Raw genomic sequence first — 27,144 nt, 5'->3', positions numbered from 1 at the left:
GGACTTCTACGCATATAGAGTGCTGTGAAAATAGTTCTATACAAAAAAATTCATGAGAGCCTTTTAAAAATTTCGTATTTTTCAACATGGTGTAATCGAATGTCCACGTTAAAAGGTTCAGGAGAATCTCTTGAACATTAAAAAGAAAACTTTCAGTTTGAGGACCATGCCTCTCTGACTTAAGGTTATTAGAGCTATTGGACTACTCTACTAAAACTATGGTAAATTAACGACAGTTCGTTCATTTCCTGAAAGAAAAATTTGAGATCTATTCATATATATAGTACCTACTTATTATAGTATAAAATATCCTCTACAAAAATATTCTGAAAGGCTCTTGAAAATGAAGGATTTTTTGATTGTTGATGGAAAGTTTGGCAAAAAACTCTCATTGAAAATTTTTCAATAAGACAGATCAGTTCCTTTACTTCAAGTGGTTTTTGTATAAAATTGTACTTATTTCCTATTTTTACAATTATTACGTCAAAGAGTCAAGATAATATTTCTTGAGCTATTTTAGCGTTTAAACTACCGTGAGTGATATTATAGGATAGTATTTATAATTTCTTGAGCTATTAGATATACACTAATGAACTTGATGGATCGGTAGTATCTGTCCGATTCCCATTTGCTTGATTGACCAAATCAGATACATTACAAAAATCTGATAAATGTATTTTGTAATCAACAGCGGAAGGCTTAAGACTCATCAGGGAATACCTTGTAACATGTTTGATCATGTTGATAATTTAATGAATTAAAATCAAAGCCTTTTATAATTTACTTACTTTTAGAACTTACCTAGATATTAGCCAAACAGAACACCTTATAATCAAACACTACTACCAAACACAATGGGTAAAGTTCGGTTAAAGAAATTCTATATCATATTTAAGGAGCTGGCGAACAAAACGAAAAGTGATTAATTACACTTCCGATCAAAATCCTTTTTTTAATCTGGACGTGTTTGGCCCACTGAACATGAACCCGAACTCATTCCCAACCAAACTTGAGTACAAAGTTTGTAATTTCAAATAAAACGGTAAAGTTATAAAAGTGCGGACAGTTACAAAAGTTTCATCATTCAGTTTTTTTTGCTCATCCTGTAAAATTTTATTTCATGCAATTACACTTATTTTTTGCTGGCTCCTCATTTTATGTACATAAATTAATAAAATGTGATAAGCTAAAAATTACAAAAAAAGAACGCTTCGTTAAGTAACTAATCATTAACTTCATGAGCGGCTACAATGACCATAACTTGCCTTGTATTCATTAAATTAATATTATCTTTTTCGTATCATGAATATCCATTCTATAATATATCGTTGACCTCGTAATAGCCAGCCAGTAGCTAGTACAGACTAGAAATTAGTCTCACAGCCCACTCCCAAAGGATTGGGTGTAGCAATAGCACCGTGGAATTGTGCATTGACAGATCGTAACGGGCTCACCTCCATTATCCAATTATAGGATGCCTGCCTAGTGCCTACTTTATAAATTATAAGATAAGCTCTTCAAGATAAAGTGGGTATACTTCACAATCTTTTGAAGTGATCGCACAGAGGCGTGAGAACTGCAAGAGCCACATTTTTCGGAAATAAAATTTTTGTATTCAAATAGCTAACATAGTACTTACTTTTGAATCATCAAATGACTCTATGAGTAAAGTCACACAATGTGTTGCATCAACTTGCGTCAGCGCCTAGTGGTGCCTGAGCGGTGCTGAGCGGTGCTGAGGGGTGCTGAGGGGTGCTAAGTGGAGGCACCGGAAGCGCATCGTATGGCCTCAGTCGTGGTTTGGCATACCTACTTGTTTAGAGTTTGCTACGTGAACAAACTTCACACAAATGTGCCGCCATCTGATGTCGTAACCAGCATTTCTTCGATGTATCCGATGTGGCTGAACCTTGTTGCTGAAGTCATATGCATTCTCAGTATTGAAACTATAAGACGCCGCCGACCACTGCGCTAGGGAGGTTGTCCAAAACTCTCGCAGGTCTACTTGTGGTATTATATGGTAGTTTCAGCTGTTTCCTGAACGCAACCAAATTCCATATTTCTTAATATGTGAGATCTACAAATTACAATACGTAAAGATGACATCTCCCTTTTCGAAATTGGAGAAAATTACTTCGGTACGCGACGCTATTGCGAGCAAATCAGCTTGGGTCGATTGAGTTGGAATTCACTCTCCCTTTGAGCTTCTAATCATCAAAAAATATACAAAATAATCGTCCTTTAGAATCATCAGTGTAAAATTAAAAGGAAATTTTGAAAATCAGCTCGAAATCATTAGCAGTTACAGGCATTTCCCTTCAATGACGCAAGAAGAAAGATTTGTGCGGTGTAGTGATTCATGAAATCATCCCATCAATAGAGAAACAGAGCAGTCACCGAGGAATTTCCGACGAAGAAGCCCAGGTGCACCTTCCATCAAGCGCCAATCGCAAAACAACCAGGTGATCAAAACTTCCAGTCTCCTTAACATCCGTCTGTTTCCAACAGTATACGATCACCTTAAGTATGTTACTTACAAGGCGTGTAATAACCAAAGCGACACCGCCCTCTGATGCAACCGTGACAACAAATCGGATTAGAGACGCTGTACCAACTCAGCCAGCATCTGTGTCACAGATATCAATATTCTCTTGACGTTGCCACGCCTTATTCTGTTTTATTCTGGGCTTAACTACCATTACACCATGTGAAATGTAAGATTCATAATTCACACTGCTAATGCTTTGATTCGTCGAAACGCTCAATTGCTTATCAATTTCAATAGGCCAACGGTTTTACCTAGTGGTGGCTTCTTTACTACATCACTACTAGAACTACATATCCACGCCGAATTCATGTTTGTTCAAGCCAATTTCAGAAACTTACAGTAGTACTGATTTTCATACGGTTTTCACCAATAAACAAAGAAAGTTTTTTTTTTTTTTAAAGAACATTAGATTATCTAAACAGGTTAAAACGCTTATAATTTATGAGCATTTTGTGAAAATAAACTACTGAATTTGGATTTAAGTATGAAAAATCAAAAATCTTTCCTTCTTAGAGCTTCCGTGGCATGTGCTGTTTAAAATAAAGTATGTACACGAAAACAATGTATATTAGAATAGTTCCTCTCAAGCTAGCCGTGCAAAGCCGCCGTGGGTCACTAGTACCGAATAAAAAATCCTGACCTTGTCTATCAATGTACCCTATTGTTCCATTGTGTTCCTTCATAATAAAACTAACGCAGAACAAATTGTGATGCCTAATTCAAATCGGAGCTTTCCAAACTTACTTCTATTGTCACCGCACTGACATGGACATACTACATACTATGGACAAACACGCTGGAAAAGGTGTGCCATACAAAATGGCAGTTATTTTTTGTGCCAATTCGAAGCGCGCTCCACCGAGCATACACTGGGAATTAAAATTGATACCTTGTGTCAAATAGTCTTTGTGTTGATACTATGTTGATAGATGTCTCAGACCTAAAATATATTATTAGGTACTTCCTAATTTCAGTGGTTTGAGTACGCTCGCATGACGCTCAATCTGCGGCACGTGTACATATTTACAATAAATTGTAAGTAAGATGCGCGGACGTATTCTAATCGAGAGCACAGAATATATAATAGTACTAACGTATCGAGAGCGGGTCGGTGAGTATGCCCCCGGTCACCCCGCAGGACGCACGCGCTCTCACCTGGGCCATCTATGCCTAGGCCTTGGACTAACTGCTGCTATCAGTGCCAAAATGGCGAAAATCAAGCTGCTTCAAAAACAGGTCAGCACTCGCAAGCGCAGCGTACACGTATTACTTAATAGATGTCACAGACTACAATGCCTTGGCGATATTATAATTTGCTGCCACGACTAGATGATAGATCACAATATTTTGTGCAACTTTATATTTATTCGATGCACTAGGATTTGGTATTGTTATATATATATATATTATATTTGTTACGTATATCACGGCCCATCCGTTTTACTAATTTTTATTTGATACATAGATAGCGTGCGTCCCAAAAGACGGACATGTACTACTTTTTATCCCAAAAAATTAGAGAGCTAATTTTTTTTTTGCTTGTCATATCCTGTATATTAGATTTATCATGACGAATCAGATTTTTTTATTTTGAAAGATGCCATGACAATTTTAGAATAGAATAGAATAGAATAGAAATCAATTTATTGCTTGATCCAACACACTATAAACACAAACACAAATATTTACAAAAAAAACATTCCTTAAAATCTAATTCAAACAAAATATAGGTACCTAGTGTCTAAAATGTGTCGTGCCAACGAAAAGGCCCAGGAATTTTATCACGTCATCTTTTAATAATATGGTTGGTCTACTGAGCACACCTCCACTCTGCTTCGCTTCAGTGGGCAGGCCCCTAAGGGTGAGATCTACTGGACTTACTTTGACTTTGCTCAGACTTTGCTTGTTAAAACGAGACAGATTTATGTCAGAATCCAGAGACATAAATCTGTTTTGTTTTTAACGTACCTTAAGTCTGAGTAAAGTCAAACGGTATGCTGAAAGTTTGCCAACCTTCCGCGCACTTTCTATGCTAAATGAGTTGATTGCTCAGCTCCAGAGCCTAGACGTGTTTAATGTAAGCATCAAGTCTAATTTAGTAACTTTGGCATTAAGCTGTAAGCATAGCAAGGATCTATAATAAAATTAAAAAAAGCAATTGGTGTCTACCTTACACTCCACTACACTGAACTTGCACTAATTGAAGCAACTTGATTTTCGCGATTTTGCCCTGATCAGCAGAACTAAATCTGCTGTGCTGAAACATCTTTCAACATAATATTGTCAGCACGAAGACCACTTGACACAAAGTGTCAATTTTAATTTCCGATACGCTCGGTGGGACGCTTCAAGTCTCACAAAAAATAACATCACATTTTGTATGGCATATCTCTACCAGCGTACTTGTACATAATATATATCCATTACAGTGCTACACTCTATATATTACAGACTACAGTTCGGCCTCAGGCGAAGCCAACGACACCTCATTAATCAAAATTTAATTCGTACTTTGATAATTATGGGGGAATCGACGAACAGATAAACGTGGACAGACAAAAGATGAAGACTGATATACCTATAACTTGTAACTCTCCCGAAGTAGGGTAAAAAGTGAAGATGGTTAATTCTGATGAACCGACGGGGAATTTTCATGACGCTATTTTACGCTCAACTCCTGAACAACATCCGTCTTTGAGTGGTTTTTAGATAAGATAAATTAATGCCATTTAATCTTCGTTTAATTTAGTTACCTACTTGTTTAATCCAGTAATATACCTACTCATTGTGTAAGGTAGGTACAGATACATTGTTCAAAGTAAATAATTGATCTCTGGGAATACCTATTTTTTCATCTCTTTGCACTGTAATAATATATTCGTTAGGTACGTGTGGTAATAATAATACTACCTATGTTTTTTTTTAATAATTAAGAAGTCCCAACTCCCAATTCATTAACTTTAAAGGCCATTGACTAACAATAACGAAACGTACCTACCACAAAGCATTCTGTACCTAAAATAATCTTGTCCGCGACAAGTTGAGATGGCAATCGGGGTATGAGGCGGGGGGATGCCCCGCACACCCACACATCACCCGCGCTCGCACGCACCAGGTTTGTGCTGGTGTGCGGGGCGTTACCTCCCCGATTGCTATCTCGACCTGTCACGTACTATAAGTATGAGTACGTATTTCGTTCATCCACGATACCTATGTTTTATTTTTGTATTAAGTGGTTTGTATAGATATTATGCAAAATAGCTAACTGGGTCATTTCGTGTCGAGTTGCAGTCTGCATCTAAATGGATTTTGGCCAGTTAAAAGCCATGAACTTTTGTCAAAACATATTTTCATTGAACAAATAAGAGTAACCTTATATCCTGACTAAGTGGTCTCTTATATTTAAACAATCTCTTACTGATTAGTATGTATAGGAGGCTCCGTATATTAAAAACTGACCTTGCGTTCATACAATAAGAGGAAGTGTTTATTTTAATTTATATTTCTTATGCTACCTATAGCAAACGTACCTACCTACTGATAGAAAGGTCATCAGAAAAAACTTGATTTTACTTCCGGCTATGGACTTTTTGTATCGTTAATATTTATCAAATATTAATACTTAATTAGTTTCCCGTTAATCGAATTTAATCTATAAATATATAAACAGAACAAAAAACCAATACTAGGTACAATAGGAGGTATCCGCATCAACATATTAGGGGGTCTCCGATTTCTGACATCACCCGGACGTAGTGTCACTCAGCGGCCTTCGGGATTGACCGGACTTATAAAAGTCTAATCCAATATCTCCGTTTATACAACTTCGTCTAACGTACTCCCGATATCATCGAGCCCTATTACAGCCTACGCAGCATACCTACTCAATCCGAAATAAAAATATGTTATACTTAATATACTTTTTATGTTACTTATTACATTTTTCTCTCGGCTTTGCTCATTTCTACTTGTTGTGGTGAACAAAAAATATAACAGTAATAACTATATTTAAGAAGTCTTTGTTCTGGCTTTACACTTTACAATTTACGATACAACTTTAAATTGAACTGCTATGATTTATTAACACAAAGTATTTTTATTGAAATTATATCTTGAGTACCTACAAATATAGGTACTTTAACGAAATACTTTCGTGAGGAAACCTGAGAGTTATCCATGATGTTCCCAAAGGTCTGCGAAGTCTGCCAATCCGCACTAAGCGAGCGTATATCAAACTATCGCCTACACCCTTCTCATTCTGAGAGGAGACTTGTGCTCAGTAGTGGGCTGACTATTAATTACGATTGGATGACATACATGTAGAACATTTTGCTATATGTATGCCATTTATCGATAAATTCCTTATATTTTTTGTTATGCTGTACAGTCACATTGACCTAAAATAATACCTTTACGACCTACACATGAAGGTTTTATAAAATTCTATATTGAAAAAAATGTAATCGATTTGCTATCTGTGTCAGTGGAACAGTGGAGTGTATAATATAATCTGTGGCCCATATCCTCTGTCTTTGAAAACTGCTGAATCATTGCAATCTCTTCTCTGACTCAGAGCTAAACATGCCATTGTAATTACTCGTGTGATAAGTTTAAAATAACCACCATATAACCACTCATAGTAAAAAAGGCTGTGGTATAGTTACACAGATATCGACTGACATATTGACAGACTGACATAAACAGATAAACGGACATAACGAAAACTATAAGAATTGACCAAAACTTGAAAGTTGAAATACATCGTAAGTTTGTATTTCACATTTAACTTATTGTTTGACTGTTATTCGAAACAGATTCAATGTAATTTACAAGCGATAGTTTGTCACTTTTCAATGTACATTATATTGAGAACGTGTTTTCAAACAGCATCGCGCTGATTGCCGCGTGGCGTGGGGTGGCGTAGCGTGCACGGCTTCACGTACGGTTGAGACGCGTGACGCACGCCGTAACGTGATGAAATTCGCAAATAGTATACTTGTACTTGTATGCTCTTACTTTACGACCGACGACGGCCTGATTAAAGAAGACCTTCCCCCGAAATGTGTTAGTTATGTAAAGACGTAAAGTACGATCATGGGTGATATGTCATATTATGTGCGTAAGTTAACAGATGTATCATAATTACGATTGGAAAACAAAATAAGGAGTTGATACTGGTCCGGGGCATCTCAAGACCGGATTTATAATCAGGCAGTGCAACTTGTGCACAATCCTAAAGCACTTGAGACGAAGGCTCTTTTTGCATGTATCGCCTTTATAATGGAGATTGTAACTAACACTGACTATATTCCCGCCATTTTTAGAACCGTAAAAGCAACTTCACCCATACCACCTGGGTACCAGCCGGCATTTTTTTTCTCACGCAAATGCAAATTCTAGAACCTGAAGCGATGTTCCCAATAAACTTTAAATGCGGTTACTGTTTATTCAAAGGGAGGATCAACAAATCCCTGAAAAGCTGCATCTTTACGATGCGCCATTTCCTAAGTGTGCACTAATGAAGTACCTTAGAAATTATAAGAAAAAAGTACACACAATAGTTTGATTCTCCTTTGATATTATAAAACCTAACAAAATGTAGTCACGTTCCAGAAACAATTTTAAATTTTTACAAAACTTGTAACCCATATAATTTTGAAACTACCTTCATATTTTTACGGAAATCTTACAAACCACAGACCACAGATAGCCGTTAGTTTCAAAAACATTTGTTCAAAATTTAATTGAGTTAGATTGGTTAATATTCAGATCATTGATCTACAATAATTTCTATTGAAATGAGTCAAGCCGACATTGCTATTCGGGAGCGCTTGAGATCCTCCTAAATCTTGACTCCTCTTAAATTCCATCGGAACCTAAGTGTTCTTATTATTTCGCTAAAAATAAATATTGACCAAATGGCTAACTAGCGGCACTTGTAATTTCATTCTGAGTAATTTATCGACAATCTAGTCTTCCTATCTACTAATAAGGTCACAGTGACACCACTAGTGCATTGCTCAGGATGACACTCATCTCACGCTTTATCAGTTTGCTTAGTATGAGATTTTACTTCTCACCAACGTTGATTCTAATTCGATCGCCGAAACACAATTACGTCAGAATTAAATTGATTTACAGGTCCTTGATCAAAGTCAAAATTTCAGTACTCGGTACTTCGGTGATCAAAGAAATCAATAAATTTAAAGACAAACATCAGGAGCGCCTGCAAAGACATCCCAATTCACTGGCATACAGCCTATTGCACAAACACTAAAGCAACTGAAGCTGGTTAATGTGCTCAGTACTGTACAGGCTTGAGGAGAGTGGTCCTCCAGTCTGGCAAAGTTATAGAAAACACAACAAACCTGCTTATAGTCTGTCGACTGATTGCAGTTTCAACAACAGAAAAAAGTGTTTCGGCCTGGAGCGCTGGCTGTAAAATGTACATGTATAGACGAACTTGAGCTTTAAAACAAGGTAATTAAAGTCCATTTTACTTTAATGCTAAAGTGTTTCGATGCGTGAATTATATTGATGTTAGTGAGATGTAAAATCTTATACTAAGCACACAGTACTTAATTGTAAAGTTTATAATGCCTGTGGTGATTGCCCAGAGGTAATATTTATCAAACAACACATTGTTCACATTACAAGAAGATAAAGTCACGGCAATCTCATCTCTGTACTTATAACTTAAATGACATTTACGAAATCCACCTGACCTGATACATCCATCATGTCTTAGCAACGTGTCTTGACAATCTTGTCGATCTGTACGATACACGTAATGAGATGAGAACCTATACTTAGTATGAGATTTTACGTCTCACCAACGTTGATAGAATTTTTGCGTTGAAACACTTCAGCGTTAAAGTAAAATGGATTTTAAATGTCTTCTTTAAAAGCTCGAGTTCGTCCATATGTAGATCTAAGTATAGCCGGTAGCGGAAACCTTGTTGAGTTAAAACCGGTGGGAAGTATTGAATTTTTACTCCAAATCAAGGAGTTGTGTATTGTGTTTTGAGAATCGAGCTATATCAATTCGAAGTTGGTGTTGTAAAATCTCATACTAAGCACAGAAGAAAAAAACTTTGCCGTGAGTGACAAAGGCACTCGCAGATAAGCCTCGCGTACAGCCCGCGGCCGCCAGAACCTTGAATACTCCTTCCCTCGATATAATAATAAACCGCTCAGTCCGGTCCGAACCTCTATCGACACAACACGATTTTTCAACAATATATTAATATAAGCACATATCGAACAATGCACTCCGATCGACCGCCTCCCAAGTGAAGTTCAGTGTAAAACAGTGACGACGACAACAGTGACCAGTGTGATGTTTTGTGCCAGTATTGCTTGTGCCATAATATTAGGAGCTACTTAACTTTTCTTATAACTGCAAAGGTGGGTTTTTATTTATTTATTTAGAACTAGCTTTTGTATGCGACTTCCCGTGGACTATACAAAAAACCCCTATTTTAACCCCTTAGAGATTTAATTTTCAAAAATCCTTTCTTAGCGGATGCCTACGTTATAATACTAGTTGCATGCCTTTCAGCCTTATCCGATCAGTAGTTTGAGATGTGCGTTGATAGATCAGTCAGTCGGTCAGTCAGTCAGTCAGCTTTTTCTTTTATATATAGATTATATTATTGCATTTCATAATTTAAATTAAATAGTTACTTAATTTGGACGCGTTAAAAGTTAAAAACAGTATCATAATATTTCTTTCACTTCCGATCAAAACTGGCAAAACAAATTGCAATGTCACGACCTAATTGTATAATAATAATATTATAACGAATTATATTATGAGTAATGGATATCTATAGTGATGCAAAACGAATTGTAGTTTTAGAGCTTCGTTGGCCTTGTGGTTGAAGCACGTGGATCTTTGTCAAGGACATGCGCTTACTTATCACGATAAGAATGTTAGGTATATTATGAGTTGCATGATCAATTAAATTTATATGAAGAGCATTCTTTAAAAGCAATAATTATTTCCAGCGATACCTACCTATGTCAAAGTTTGTTCAATATTTGTAACACTATAAGATCGAAGATTGACATCGATTTTCTTTCTACAATGTATCTTTATCAGAATCTGTCTAAAAGTGAATTAACTGCAAATAATTTACATTTAATTTTATTTTGTATCTCACTAGTTTATCACCTACGATTGTCGGAATTGACTGAAGCAGAACATCTAAATAAACGCCTTAGAAACTGATGAATTGCAATTTGCAGAATTATTCACGAAATAATTTAACATTGCTACATGAAGCCTAATTTGACGGGCGTCCATGCCTCTTATCCAATACTGACAAAAAAACTAGATAACTGCAAGAATAGGTAGTCTATTTCAGCAATTCCTTTTAAAATGAAATTTCCGTTTAGCGATTTCGTAATTCAATTCGCTATTGACAAAACTACGTAGGTAATTACGTTCCATTGATAATTTGAAACGTATATTTTATTTCCGATTCTATATTGTCCATACGAAATGACTCCTCATGCGCCATTTCAACTCTTTGGATCAACTGTCATGTCAAAAGTACGGTTCCTTTTTGAAATAAGGGCTAAAATCGTTTTTTCGACATGAAATTTGACACAAAAAGTTAAAATGGCGCATGAAAGTTAAATTTTATGCATTATACCTACTTGCCAGTGAAATAAATCCTCTACAAAAAATATTTAAAACAAACACAGACGATTGGTTCCACCTATCGTAAGTAAGCAAAGGTACGCGAAATAAATTGCGAGAACGTTTCACACATTTCACATTTTTTGTGTAACCTTCGTTTCGTGACGCTTCGCGCTTTATGACAAGGCGTTAGTATTGAATAGGTTTCTGTTATTGGGATAAGTTCATTTGTATGCTAATAAGAAATTGAATCTTTACGATGATTTAGTGGATTAAGGATGCTTCATAATTTTATGAACACAACATTTTTTATGACATGATACCTCAACACAGCTAGGTTTTGATATTATTTGTTCGATATTTACGCTGTGATAGCTGTGTGTGATAGCCTAGTGATTAGGACGTCCGGCTTCTAATGAGAGGTCGAGGGTTCGATCCCGGGCACGCACCTCTAACTTTTCAGAGCTATGTGCGTTTTAAGTAATTAAATATCACTTGCTTTAATGGTGAAGGAAAACATCGTGAGGAAACCTGCATGCCTGAGAGTTCCCTATAATGTTCTCAAAGGTGTGTGAGTTCTACGAATCAGCACATGGCCAGCGTGGTAGACTATGGCCAAACCCTTCTCACACGTGCTCTGTAGTGAGCCAGCGATGGGTTGATAATGATGATGATGATTCGATATTTAAGCAATTTAACATCACTTACTAGTTGCTTTAACGGTGAAGGATAATGTCGTGTGGAAACCTGCATGCCTAAGAGTTCTCCATAATGTTTTTAAAAGTGTCTGAAGTCTGTCAATCCGCACTCCACGCATAAAACATACACTCGTTATTCATCATACGCATAAATGACCCAATACGATTCTCAGTAACATACCCGAACGATAGCCATGTTATGATAACAATGCAAATAATTAACACACGCCTGCAACATTCAGAACGACAATAGCTCATAGCTGTAGGCATGCAACAATACCATCTGATTGTCGCTCATGTGTTCCTTTAGAATGGAATTTGAATAGTTTTGTATTTTAGTTTGATTGGTTAATATTCAAATGAGAACCAAACTACGTTTGTATGGGACACGCTACGAATAAACTGCTCTTAAACGCAATGCAGACAAAAACCAGTACGTTTTTGGAATTTCCATCGGTTTGTCAATCTGTTTGTTTATCTGAGCATCACATAAAAACTACTGAGTCGATTTCATTAGGGCTTTCATTGTTTGAATTTTCAAGGTTAGATCATGGAGTTGTGTGGTGGTACTTATAATATTTTAATGACCTCCCTACTTCGTCACTCTGGGCTGGTTTCCGCACTTAAACGTTTCCGTCTGTTGTGCGTCCTGACCTCCCTACATAACAGAGGTCAATTTGGGACTTCAATGAAGTCTGATCTAATAGGTTTCTACCGCAACTAGCCACCATCCTACTAACAAATACACCACTTTCATCTTAGACTGCATCGTCACTTGCCACCAGTAGATATTACAGTCAAGATCTAACTTGTCGATGAAAAAAAAATAAGTCAAGTGCAAATCGGATTCGCACAATAAGGGTTCCGTAGGTACGTACCATCGTACAAGAAATCACTTTTTTTGTGATGTAACCACAAATTCACGGTTTTCGAATTTTGCCTTTACTTGTGCTATATAAGACATTGCTACATGCCAAATTTCATGATTCTAGGTAACGGTGATCTTGACAGACACGACAGACGGACAGAGAGGCAGACAACGAAGGCTTCCTTTTTTCTCTTTAAGGTACGGAAGCCTTAAAAAATAAAGGAAGATTATTCAACATTATGCTAATTTTTGAATGTCACGTACAAGTAGACATTTGTCGCAATCGCTGCCATGGACATAAGTAGATAATACGAAACTTCTTGTATAATATTATCTTTAAGGGTCAAACGAGATCATAAGATCCTAATCGGTTAAATGAATTTTGACTTTGGACTTTGGCTGGTGTTGATGCATATTAAACTGTGGTGACTACTGTCATATCACGTTAATCACACTCCATTACGCAGTTAAAGTTACAAGCGCCTGCTAAATGTATGAACTTTAATTTCACCATTCATTGAAGTCTTATTAAACAGTTGATTGACGGCAATATCCCTGTCAACATCTTTATTATAAGATGTTGAACATCGATGCGCTAGTAATTCAAAGCTTCTAATTCCCACCTATTGTTTAGCGTTGCGTCACTATTTAACAGCATTTCATAGCATTAATCCATTATTCTGTAACTTATATAAAGTTATTATACTTTATTTAAAAGTACCTTGTAGGTACCAAGATAATACCTGCGACTCCGTCCGCATGGGTGTCCGTTTTTTGAAAACTTTTTGATGTTCCGCGATAAAAAGTAGCCTATATTCGTCTTCGGGATACGGGATACAAGCTTTATCTTTACTAAATAGATGATTACGTTACTTCGTTGGTGTGGATTTAGGTTCCTAAAAAGTTCCGTGGGAAATCTTGAATTTTCTGAGGCAAATACTTGGGATGAAAGCTACCTATCACTTTATTATTAAACATCAAAATCGGTAAAACAGATAGGCCGTGAAAAGGCAGCAGACAGCCAGACAGACACTTCCGCATTGATTTTATAAGTATGGATATGGATAGTATGAATTCAGTTATTGGGAACTTAAATTATTTTCTACTACAGCAACTTATTTATTAGGGACTAGCTGATGCCCGCGACTTCTTACGCGTGGATTTAGGTTTTTAAAAATCCCGTGGGAACTCTTTGATTTCCTGGGATAAAATGTAGCCTATGTCATTCTCCAGGTCTTTAAATATACCCATGCAAAAAATCACGTCGATCCGTTGCTCCCTTGTGACGTGATTGAAGGACAAACCAACAAACCAACAAACAAACACACTTTCACATTTATAATATGGGCACTGATTTACGACAAAGTTAAAATAAAATTAATAAAAATTAAATTACTACCTGTCTTGTAATATTATACCTAACGACTCAGAAGCTGTTCAAATCAATATTTAGATTAAAAATCTGTCTATGATTATCGTTTAACTTCCTTCTATGCTAAAGACTTGATTATTGTACAGCGGGTGCCAACTACCAGAAAATATTTATAGAGGAGCCCTTCACTCGTTGATGTCTAAATAACAGATCAATGTACTATGTTTAAAAATCTGTGTCTATTAAACGTGGTTGCAGTCTGTATTCAAAATACATTAAATTAAAAACACAGTTCTCAAAAATAAGGATAAAATAAGAATATTAAAATTTAGAATAATTTATATACTTACAGCCTTGATAAATTTGGCAAAATCAATCCAACGAAAAAATGTGCGAATTATTTAAATAGCTATATTTAGCTGTTGTTCGATACTTTGCGGTTCGCTACTAACAAAAATTCAATTATCATACTTACAAACAATTTTTATGTGTAAAGATGACGTAATAATTGATTACATTATGTTAACATATAAAAAGATAAACTGACTAATAGATAAAAGTACAGAACAAAACGCTGTCTAGAAACTTAAAGAAATATTGCTAAAAGGTTTTTATATAACGCGGATCACCAAAAAAAATTAGAAAAAAAGAAGCCAGGTCATAATAATTAGTTGTATGTAGTCTAAAAATAATTGGATTGGTCAGCCGAACATTACTCCGCTTCGCTTTAGTGGAAGCGCTCTTTTGTCATATAAAACTGGCTCCATGTTGCATGTGCTAGTCAGAAACAATATAACGTCCAATACAGAAAACAACTGCACGGTATCCCTTCAAACAACACAAAACTCTGGAAACAGCAAGTTCTTTCACTCTCCTGTTAAGCTGTCCCGTTTTTGCTAATTTTGACTTACGTTGTGTTAGAACTAAACCGATGCAGTGACCAGTTGCTATGCTACGCCCTACATGTTAGCACAGTGTTTTAGTCTTTAATGCAAATATTTACATTTAGTTAAATATATAAATTATTATTACTTACTTAAACAGATATTAGACAACTTAGGACAAATACTCTTAACACTTACATCATAATATCTCTAATTGGATCTAACAAACTTATGTACTAGATAAGTGTCCGAAGGTCCCTAATGTTTAGGTTTTTGCAAACTAAAATGGATAATAATTTGGTTAGTAATTTGTTCGTATGAAAATAGCGTAGCACCTACTTACATAGTATATACGCTAGCAGTTAGCAATTAGCACTTAGAGCAAAAGTAGTAGTCTAAGTAGACAAATTAAAATACTAATGCAAAGCACCTTTGTCCGTAGTGTGCGTCAGCGCGGCCTTACAGTGGCCTCGATGTAGGTACCATCTAACACACGAACTCGCTTACTTGCGGAAATTCAAAAGGAAGAATATAATAAGAGGGTAATGATGGCATTCTTGTTGTTTAGGAGCACCAGTACTTATAGATGATATCACCGCTGTAGTTGTAATTTAAAAATTGATTTTTATTTAAGTCACGTTTTTTCTTGCACGTCGTTCCCTGAACCGTACCCTCCATGAATTAGTTTACTAATATTAATTTTACATAGTCATGATAGCTTAGTGGTTAAGACGTCCGCCTCCTATTCGTGAGGTCGGAGGTCGTCTTTTCAACGCACGCACCTCTATTTTTTCGGAGTTAGGTATGTGCGGTAGCAATTAAATATCATTTGATTTAACGGTGGAAGATAACATCGTGAAGAAATTTACATGCCTGAGAGTTCTCCAGAATGTATGCACGCAAGTGTGTGTTTTCTGCCATTCAACACTTAGTCAGCATGCCGGACCTAGGTTCTAAACCCTTCTCATTCTGAAAGGAGACCCGTGCTCAGTAGTGGGCTGGCGATGGGTTGATCATGAAGGTCAATTTTGCATAGCAATATTTCACATGACGTTTAAGTATTAGAAAGTACATGAAGAAGTAGTAAATCCACCTAAAAAGACCCTAAATTTTTATGTAGATACCTAATAAAATAATTAACTTTGCAGAGGGATGCGGAGATTTTTGATAAGGAGTTGTTCTTGTTATTGACTTATATTTAGCGGGTTAAAAATTACTTAATTAACTAACCTTACGAATAATCATTTTAATATTTGAATAATGCTGACATTATTCAAATATTAAAATTATTATTAGTAATATAATATTTTAAATGTTAGATAATATTATTATGTCAGTATATCTGTACTTTTCCACTAGTTTCGTTATTTTTTTCCGTCTTCACTTCACGCATACCTGTACCCGTAGTACAAGATTTTACGTCTCACCAAACGAAACCAAATTCGAGAGTCGAAATACTTCCGCGTTACAGTAAAATGGACCTAAACAGCCTTGAATTGAAGTCAAATATTCAATGCCACTGATTTTAATTTCGCAATGTTTCCGCTTGGAGCGCTGGCTGTAGAAGTGTAGACAAACTTGAGCTTTAAAACAAGGCATTTAAGATCCAGTTTACTGTAAAGCGGAAGTATTTCGACTCTCGAATTTGGTTTGGTTTGGTGAGACGTAAAATCTTGTACTACGGGTACTGTTCGGTATATTATACTATTAAAGTAATAGTGCGTTTAGCCATCATTTCGGCAGATAAGTATAATGTAAATTAAATGCGGTGCAGTCTAAGCGATTCGTAGCGTTATGTTCCGGTTGTGTAAGTGCGGTGCAAGGTTGCCCACTTACATAGCAGGTAAGATTTTATGCAGTTATGCATCTGTTTATGAATATTTTGCGTTCATTAGGAACTGGGAGACAGGATTTTGCAATCGAAAATCAAATAACTATGAAACCCACCGCAAATACCAATATAATAGGCAATGGGTAGGACACATAGTTCGAAAAACCAATAGACGTTGGAGTCCCAGGGTGTTAGAATGGTGACCTCGCACCGGGAAACTCAGCGTTGGCAGACCCCCAACTAGGTAGACAAACGATATTAACGAGTTGCAGGGAACTGTTGGATTCAGGCGGCGCAAGACGGAGCGTGTGAATGATGATGATGATGATGATCTGAATGCTAAAGATATAAATCACATTTCAAAATGTATAATACTTCCGCCTCTATTACTTGTAATCATTTTTCTTTGGGGTTTTTATTGTTGCGGTTTGGAAATTTCGCGAGAATAATTACCTGATACATCAAGACCTAAATTTCAATCATCATAGCCTGTCTGATAACGAAGCAACATGTTTATGTCGCGTCCTGTTTCCTATATTTTCTTATCCAACATTTTGTTCATCATGATCAAGCCATGGCCGGCCCACTACTGATCACGGGTCTCCTCTTAGAATGAAAATGGTTAAGGGCATAGTCTGCCACGCTTGCCTAGTGCGGCTGGGCAGACTTCCACACCTTTGGGAACATTATGGCGAACTCTCAGGCATGCCGGTTTCTTCACGATGTTTTCTTTCACCGTTTAAGCAAGGGATATTTAATTGCCTAAAACGCACATAACAAGTTAGAGGTATCAAACCCCGAATCTCATGAATAAAGGCCGAGACGTTTTAAGAACTAAGCTATCACCGCTTTTACCAACGTTATTTTCTTACCTTCCGTCAATCATTATACCTAATACATCACGCATAAGTAGCCACGAGTAAAAGCTAGTTTGACATTAAGCACTATTAGCTCCCTAATACTACATCTTACACAAAGGCGCACCCACGGCTCGCATAATCGTTGCCCATAACAAGCCCATTCACAAAATTAATTACACGACGGGAGACGTTATCTGCCCGTACCGGCTGAAATTCTCTTAATTCTCTTTGTGCAGCTATCTAACTTAAATATCTCATTACAGGGCCTTGGCTCGAATACCGAATGTCCGTTGTTATGCTCGGCTGTCATTTGAGAAGGTTGTACCAAAGCGCTACTCAATGCAAACTTGTTGCTTTGAAATTGTAGTACTCTAATGTCAGCACCACTCACTTGAAAAAAAAATCGGCTGAATGCGAGTAGGACTCGCGCACCGAGGATTCCGTACCTTGGAAGGATACGTGTAATCTAAATATATAAATGGAACAGCTGATTGACTGATCTAGCTCAAACTTCTGCTGGAAGGATCGGGCTGAAAGGCATGCAGATTATAATTATGACGTAGACATCCGCTAAGAAAAGATTTTTGAAAATTAAACCCTAAGGGGCTAAAATATGGGTTTGAAATTTGTGTTGTCCACGTGGACAAAGTCGCGGGCGGGCGGGAATGTATAAGTTTGTAATAGCAAATTTTAATGTGATATAACTACAAATTTATGGTTTTCGGATGTTTTCCTTTACTTGTGCTGGAATATATTGCTTTTTGCCTTTCATGATTCTAGGTCAACGAGAAGTGCAATACCTACTCTATAGGTTTATAAACAGTTGTATCTTTTGATTGCGTTGACTTAAAAATTTGATTTTTTCACTTCCACGCGTTCCTAAGAAAAGGGTCTTAACCGACAGACATACAGACAGGACAGGACATACATACAACGAAGCTATCCTAGAAGGGTTTCGTATTTCCTTTTGAGGTACGGAACCCTAAAAATTACCGGTCTCACTTGAGGAGTGTGATCCATTTATTTGTCTACATGATTTATGACCACCGTGCTCAGTGAGCGATGGAAGGCCCGACAATTAGCAATCGCTCTGAATTCATTTTGCGAAACTGAATCGTGTATTGTATGGAGTCAACGACACGAGTGGCATTTAACTGAACTGAGCAATTGCAGAAAATCGTTTGACTGGAAAACCTTGCTAAAAGACTAATCTTCAGTCTGACATTCTAAATGAAGGCAGCTTGTAATAGCAGTCAATAAAACAGTTGTAATCGTTACAAGCTGATGCCCGCGACTTCGTACGCGTGGATTTAGGTTTTTAAAAATCCCATGGGAACTCTGATTTTCCGGGATAAAAAGTAGCCTATGTCACTCTCCAGGTCTTAAACTATTCCCATGCAAAAAATCACGTCGATCCGTTGCGAAGTGATGAAGGACAAACCAAAAAACCAGCAAACCAATAAACCAACAAACACACTTTCGCTTTGCGCGCTTTCGCAGTAGTGATGTACCTAAACCCTATGCCTATTATGCCTATGCTATGTGATGCCTATAATATTTTAGGCCGACTGCACTTTGAATGCGTTTTCGTACGAATTTAACTCGTGTGAACACGTACAAATACGCACGAACATCCCGTCTTTCAAGTAGGTAGCTATACGTGCGTGTAGTTCTAACGTCTGAAAACAATTCGAGATTGTTGGGATTTTCAAATACACTTTCGTGTGTTGAACACGTTGTTGTACGGTTTATGGGCACAAATGTTTGTGAGATCAAATTGGAATCAAAGTAGAGAATTATCGTGAATATACATCACGTATCAAAAACGACTTCACCAAAGCGATATTACCGGAAACTGCCTATTTGATGGAGAAAAACGTATTCAGTGTTAACTCATACATTTACGTACGATAAAAATTCGCATCCAAAGTTCAGTTAACCTAAAACAGTTTAAACTACATATATTTGAACGAACAATCTTTGTTTCGAAACTCTAGAAGCTTACTTAGAGACATAACCTTGTAACCGTAATAATATATCCAGATAATCCAAAAGTATAACGAATAAGTAGGTATTATGTTTAAGAAACGGATGGTGCTCGCAAACTGATAGCAAGGTCAAGTTCTGATTCGATCGGAACTCACACGTTCGGTTATGTAAGCTTGGCTCGCGCGCTTTAAGGTGTAAAAAACTGAATAAAATTATTTTCACTACGTAGGCAACATGAAGTAAGTAATTAAGTTCCGTTGCATACACGTAAGTATTTTAACTTTTTAATATAATTTAAATGAAATATAATATTAATTAAGTCTGTACATTCTTGTTGGAAAATATTTTATTTTGCTAATGTGAGTAAGATACAAGTACAAGTACTAGTAGGGCTACTGCTCAAAAATCAACCAATTATATATCTACGTAGTAGTTACATATAAAAATACAGACATTTAACTTAAGAAGACTTAATTAATTTGAACAAGAAAACAAAGAGAAATGTCCGATCCTAGCAGTATAATGTCGATAAATAATAATTATCTATTACCTAGGTACTTATCCTTATCTTACACTTAAGTAACTAAGTATTCGTTAATATCATACAATAGTATAACAATGGTGAATTAACAGTGGTTTTTAAGATAAAAAAAACGAGACACCGGAATTATGATGATCTTTCTCTCATCTTTATTTTAATCTTTTAATACAAAATGAAGGATTTCTACCTACGCCTACGCTCCTGTCATGCTATTAAAATAGACCAATCTCTCAGTCTTCAATCAGTGTCTTGTAAATAGACCAATCATCTTCTTTACCCGCTCCATATAACTATAGCTCATCCAACTAGTTTCCGTGTTTGAATGTTATTACGCGGGTGACTTTCACCCATACCATATAAGTGAGACAAGACGACACTGACATGGCAACCCAATACTATTTCTTTTATGGGGATTTAAATAGGCAGCCCCCATTAAATTTATTGCTAAGTCTTAATTAGAACCATTTAGATATATTCTAGAATATTAATTAACTAAGAATTTTAGATCATGCTTCATATTTACTTAATTAAATGAGCCAAGCCTTTGTTTAGACACTGATTTGTTCACAGAAATACTAATTGTTTAGTAAGTAGGTACTGAATAAACTTAAAAATTCAAGCATAATTATAAGCAAACACAATATCCTTCGCACTAAAGGTGGAAAAAAAAAATTTACAGCATAGGTATTAAATTAAAATATTATATATTTTAATATTCAACATAATAAATGTTTAATAATAATAAAAAAAATTGGTTTGCAATTAACTCGTGCTGTCTGTTTTTTACCTTCCCACAACTCAACTTTGTTGAACCGATATTGCGTCTTTATCGGGGACATAGGATGTTTTTTATCGTAAAAAATCAAAGTCCCACGGAATTTCAAACACATAAACCCACGCAGACGAAGTTGTGGGCATCATTAGGTAGGTATATTTTAGTACAGAAATAGCTTGCATCCCGTAAAATGTTGCTTTTTCTCCCAGCAAATCAAAGACTTTCCAAGGGATTTTTTAAAAACCGAAAATTACGCGGGTGTTATCGCGGGCCTCATGTAGTTCTTGATATATTTATCAAAAGATACATTTAGCACTACATACATAACAAAAATATTTGTATTACACACGTAGTAGTTAAACTATGCGTATGTTTAATATTTATGATGTTATTGGCTCGTCGAGGCAGAATCTATGGGAAGCAGAGTTCACGAATTAATGACGGAAAGTTCAAAGGTTCTATGTAAATGTTAAAACATTTTGACCGACAAATGTCAAGGTCAATGCTTTAATTTAAATTTTATGAGTCCTAATTTTTATCTTAATTTACCTTTCTTGTAGTATTTTTGTTCCTATATGTATAATTTTCAACTCAAGCCCTTGAAATATAATTTGAGCATTATAAAAATAAATAACAGCATTCTTATATGTTTAATATAGCTATCCTCAAGACAAGAGTGAATAGACATCTTTTAGGCAAGTGCACTTCATATTCTAGGCTGCATTATCTCTTGTCACCGTCTGATTGTAGCCAACGCAGTACCTTCGTGTGTACTTATACTAACTACCAACTTAGGTACAAGATAATAATGACGCTATTTTTCATATTTTTTTTAAATTGAAATACACATTCTGTGATTTTAACTCTCTACCTACTACGTTCACGAAATACAGCCTGCTGACAGACAGACGGACAGCCGTAACAGGGTCCCGTTGGCACTCTTCGTATACGAAACCCTAAAAAAGAATACCTGCCATTAAATTGATCTGTGATAAGCAGAAGTCTCTGTTTGCCCTCGCAACAGTTAGAGGCCACTTGTAACATAAAATACCATTAACCGCAGTTTGTTGTTGTTGGTTAATAGTTTTTTGCAAGGACAAGAGCACAACGGCGAACTAACTAGTAGTTCATTTCGTGGTTGCCCTTTAGATGACTGTTATTAATGGTAAAGAACTCTTTTCGCTAGACGATTTACCTAAGTCTACGCAATGTTTATTTTTTTTATTCGTACGCCACTAATAGATCCATCCATAGACGTTGTTATAAAAGACTAGCTTATGCTCGCGACTTCGTCCGCGTGGACTACACGCATTTCAAACTCCTATTCTACCCCCTTTAAAAAAGACAAGATAAATAAGAAGATGGTTTTAAAAGACACCAAATATTTACACATCATAATTTAGTCTACAATGATAACTGAAGGAAAATATCGTGGGAAAACCTGGCTTGTGTATCTCGAGAAAACATCTACGACACCGTCCAGATACTAGGTATGCAAAATTTTGAAAAAAAAAAATACCGTTCCCCCCTTTATCTCCAAAGTTTACCAATCGAAAATTTTGAAATAATTATGATCAATAGAAGTTTATGTATATTTTACAGGAAAAATAAAATCAACTCTCTAACTATCATAGTTTTTGTGATATTAACAATAAACCTCTACAAACAAAGTTAAATGTTTGCGGTTCGTTAGCAAAAGTTATTCTTACCGTTTTTCTTCTTCTGAAGTAAAGAACCCTCGTTGCGCGAGGCCGACTCGCACTTGACCGGTTTTTTAAACCTTTGGGTTATTAGAACAGTATTTAAACTTGATGATCTGTTTGTGTTTATGCTATCAGTACCCTTATTATAAATGCGAAAGTGTGTTTGTTTGTTAGTTTGTTGGTTTGTCCTTCAATCACGTCGCAACGGTGCGACAGATTGACGTGATTTTTTGTATGGGTATAGATAAAGACCTGGAGAGTGACATAGGCTACTTTTTATACCGGAAAATCAAAGAGTTCCCCCGGGATTTTTAAAAAACATAATTCCACGCAAAAGAAGTCGCGGGCCTCAGCTAGTATTTTTATATAAGACACGAGTATTTCATAATAATAAGAAATTATTTTATTGTCTTGTCAACGACAACAATAATTGCAAACGACACCACTGAGGTGTCGTTTACTTTATTTTTTGTACTCGACACCACCACCTACTACCTACCTACCTATAAATAATTGATTTATTTAACGCAGAACCTTAATGGTTGGCGGTGGTGTCTTTACCGAAAAATAATTGTAAACGACACCCCAGTAGTGTCGTTCAGTGGTGTCGTTGAATAGTAAGTAGTATTTGTCTAATAAAATATGTGACGACACTTTCTATATGATTTTTTGAATTTTAAATTTCTGTTCAGAAACATTATTTATTTTCGCGTCGTAGAGACGTAATTCTGTTTTTATAACATGTCCTTTTCTAATTGTTTGCTAATAATTGCCGATGTTTAGTGCTAACAAGAGTGTCCTTTTAGAAGTTAGGAACAGCTGGCATGTGTAACTATGACGTCAATTTCCTACATACATAACGCAAGCGTGTGAAATTTAACATAACCAGATTGTTGTCAGCGGCTGAAAGCAATGACTCAGAGGATTGTTGGCCGCGATAGTAAATAACCTAAATGGTGCAAAACGTCTTTATTGAACAACGTATTAGGACAATAAAGAGTCATATTGAAAAACCGAGTATCAAAAGTTAGGAGAGGGATTAATTAAAACTAATTAACAGTTTAGCTCATTCAATCTTTTCCCACCAGAAGTAAGCTAAGTATAATAATTAAAATGAAGCAACTCTATTCGTTTGTTCAATAACATACTTATACACTTCTAATTAAAAGCCTGCCTAAAATCACGTACCTACCTACCTTCTTCTTGAAGTACGGAACCCTAAAAATGACTAAGATAAATAAAAATAAGACGGAAATCCTAAATTAGTTGCAATCAAAAAGTTACAATTTAAGTTAATATAATAAGTTAATAAATAAAAGTTAAGTTACGTAGTGCAGGTAAAGTTCAGTTTACTTTGTCGAATTGACGATGATTCGACTTTTCGCCAATATTTCTTGAACCAAAATGAATCCCATTCGCGGAAACGGGGAAACGCATGTCGAAACGACATGCGTTCATGTAAACAAAAGCCCCGCGAGCCTTTTGTTTATATGAATCGTTTAGTTATTACTTAAAAATACATCAAGTTGCAAATTAAGGTTACCGGGCTAACAGGTTATGAAGGCTGCATAACGTTGTATAACAGATTAATTAATAAGTTGTCGGTGTAATAAATTTTTATCAGACACATTCAAGATGAAATGGATATTAAACGATTAATTCTAAAGAAATAAAAAAGCTTTCTTAGTATTATTGGCTTATTGCATTGAAACCATTGATTAAGAGAAATGTGTAAAGCTGTAGGTACAAAAACCATTTGACTATGCCAGATTAAGGTATATTCACCAGCAAATAAGTTGTGATACTTGATTTCGACAAAACTTGTAAAAAACTATCAAAAGTAAAACTTGATAAGTTTTACTTTTGATACATCAATATCAAATTTTTATAGTCATTATTTCAGACTATTTTGCCCACATTTTGTCTGCCTGATTGTCATATAGTAGCAGATAGTAGAGTTGACATTTTTGACAAGTACTTTCTACAAGTTTTGTATACAACTGTTGTTAAGTACAATTTATTTGTGGTGTACAAAAAAATGGCAACAAAGCATAGCTACCATAACATGTAGATAATATGTCTTAGATATTGGTGTAAACCGTAAATTTACGTTATCAGGTAGGTATATTTTCTCGTTATAAACAGCTGCAATCTGCGATCAAACCACCATCCACCATCTTTGATACTCAATCATACCTACCTTAAAAAGTTTGATTGATACCATAATAAATAGTTATTATATTAAAAAATCGCTAGATATCTGTCTGTCTATACGCCAATCAAAGGTTCCGCTGTCAATAATCATAAATCAATGAAATCTAAATTCAACCCAATTCAACCGAAATGCCGGTTTATGACATCACTCCAAACTGCGAAGACCTTTTAATCTTAAATTCCCAAATCTGACATGACGAATTTTTATTTCGTGATGCAAATTATAGGTTTCCCCATACTTACTTTAGGCATCTCTAATTTTAGCTACTGTACGTTTTGACATGGTAGTTTTTTCCTAGTATACCTCCATAACTATTGGCGTACACAAGGTGTGATGCCTTAGGTAGGCCTATTTACAGGCAGATCATGATAAAAAATAGGCATTGAAAATTTTCAACTAAGTTAAGCAGTGCTTTTATACCACCGGTTTTTATTTTTTTTGTAAAAAAATTTATTTCACAATTTTTAGTGGCCCCATGGAATTATGCTATGACTGGTTAAAAGTCTACTGTTTACTAAGCTATTACACTGATCGCGAGCAATTTACTCTTATCCGTTGAGGAGTTCCAGTATCTATCTTCGAAGATGTTCATCAGATCTTCACCAAATTGAAATGGGACCAACTTTGAAGTATACCCTTTCAAACAAAAAAAAGAATTTTCAAAATCGGTCTAGGCGTTTTCGAGTAATCGGGGAACATACATAAAAAAAAAAAAAAAAAGATTCCGACGAATTGAGAACCTTTTTTGAAGTCGGTTAAAAATAGAACTAAACTTAAAACTACGAGTTACAAAATATAAATTGTATTTTGACAAAGAAAACAAAAACGACTCCGTATATCGGCTGAAAAGGCTACTACCTCAGTATAATGCTGCAGTCTTGGACTGCTTGTTGTAGTCCAAAACTGCAGCACTACTGCACTGATTTTTAGACAAAGCCTTAGCCGTCACAAGTCACAACCGCATCTAAAGAAAATAAAGAAAAAAACTAAAAAATTAACAAGTAGGTACTACTACATATGTGATATGCCGAATTGAAACAAAGTGGTTGTAGGGTTAAATCCTGAAAATACCTAATATACCTTATTTACCTTCTTCATAGTCGTAGCATGTAATTGACATCACAGAGCATATGGAGCTATGCGAAGGTTGACGTACTTTTGGATTAATCACCCAACATCCTTATTGACTTGTCTTGACCTTGAGTATGACCGGCCCTCACTGAGTACGTTCCCATATAATTTCACAGCCAAAAAATCTTTGCACATTTTGAAAACGTAGGTTTTGCCTCATGTACCTATAGTGCGCGATAGGTCGAGATGGCAATCGGGGTATGAGGCGGGGAAACACACCTCGCTCACGGCTCACCCGCAAGTCACCCGCGCTCGCCCACACCGGATTAGCGCGGGGTAGTGCGGGTGCGCAGGGCTTTCCTACCCCTATTATTGCCATCTCAATTGTCGCGTACTATACCTATATCATGTTAACATTGAACGCGAACTAAATCACAATCCACCTGTCGGTCATGTTGACTGGTCATGTTTAGTATGTCATATCCCGAAAATACCTAGTACCTTCCTTCCTTACCTTTTTCATATTTAAAGCACGTATTTAAGTGACATCACATAACTGGAGATATAAATTTGACAATGTGAAGGTTGACGCACCTTTGGATCAACCACCCAACATCCTTATTGACTTGTATTGTCCTTGCATATGACCGGCCCTCACTGAGTATCTTTCCCATATAATTTCTAAAATAAAAGTCATTGCACATTTCAACAAGGTAGACTTTTACCTAATGTACCTGTATCATGTAAACATTTAACTCGAAAGAATCACGTCTGTCATGTTTAGTATGTCATATCCCGAAAATACGTAGTACCTACCTTAAGGTAAGGACCTTTTTCATAGTCGAAGCACGTAATTGGCATCACATAGCATATGGAGGTATAAACATGTGCTATAAACTCGACAGGTTGCAAGGTTGATGCTCCTTTTGACCAACCACCCAATATCCTTATTAACTTGTCTTGTCCTTGCGTTTGACCGGCCGAGTGGGTAGCTACGTTCCCATATAATTTCACAAACAAAAAACTCATACCTGTTATATGTTTCACGATGATTAATTTTTCGTCATTGGATGTCTGATTAATTTTTTGTCTCTGAGATGACGAGCACTGACCATTAAATTGTTTTTGGCTACAGAAACACC

The 27,144-nt window shown here is 36.1% G+C and overlaps 1 protein-coding gene across 2 annotated transcripts in view; it reads left to right on the top strand.

Moving 5' to 3' along the window:
• Positions 1 to 27,144, top strand: part of mol (dual oxidase maturation factor 1 mol) — a 73,541-nt gene that overhangs the window by 31,548 nt on the left and 14,849 nt on the right. Inside the window, exon 1 of one of the 2 annotated variants that reach the window (XM_034976201.2) lies at positions 9,687 to 9,955. The exons of the other annotated variant lie outside the window; for it this stretch is intronic. The gene's annotated coding sequence lies outside the window, so the exon portion shown is untranslated. Of the gene's footprint in view, positions 1 to 9,686; positions 9,956 to 27,144 lie in introns of those variants that run through there. 2 annotated transcript variants of the gene reach the window in all.

Source organism: Maniola hyperantus, chromosome 15 (genome assembly GCF_902806685.2).
Source record: "Maniola hyperantus chromosome 15, iAphHyp1.2, whole genome shotgun sequence".
NCBI classification, from domain to species: Eukaryota; Metazoa; Arthropoda; class Insecta; order Lepidoptera; family Nymphalidae; genus Maniola; species Maniola hyperantus.
The sequence above is the reverse complement of the archived record's forward strand: the minus strand, read 5'-3'. Positions and strand labels throughout refer to the sequence as shown.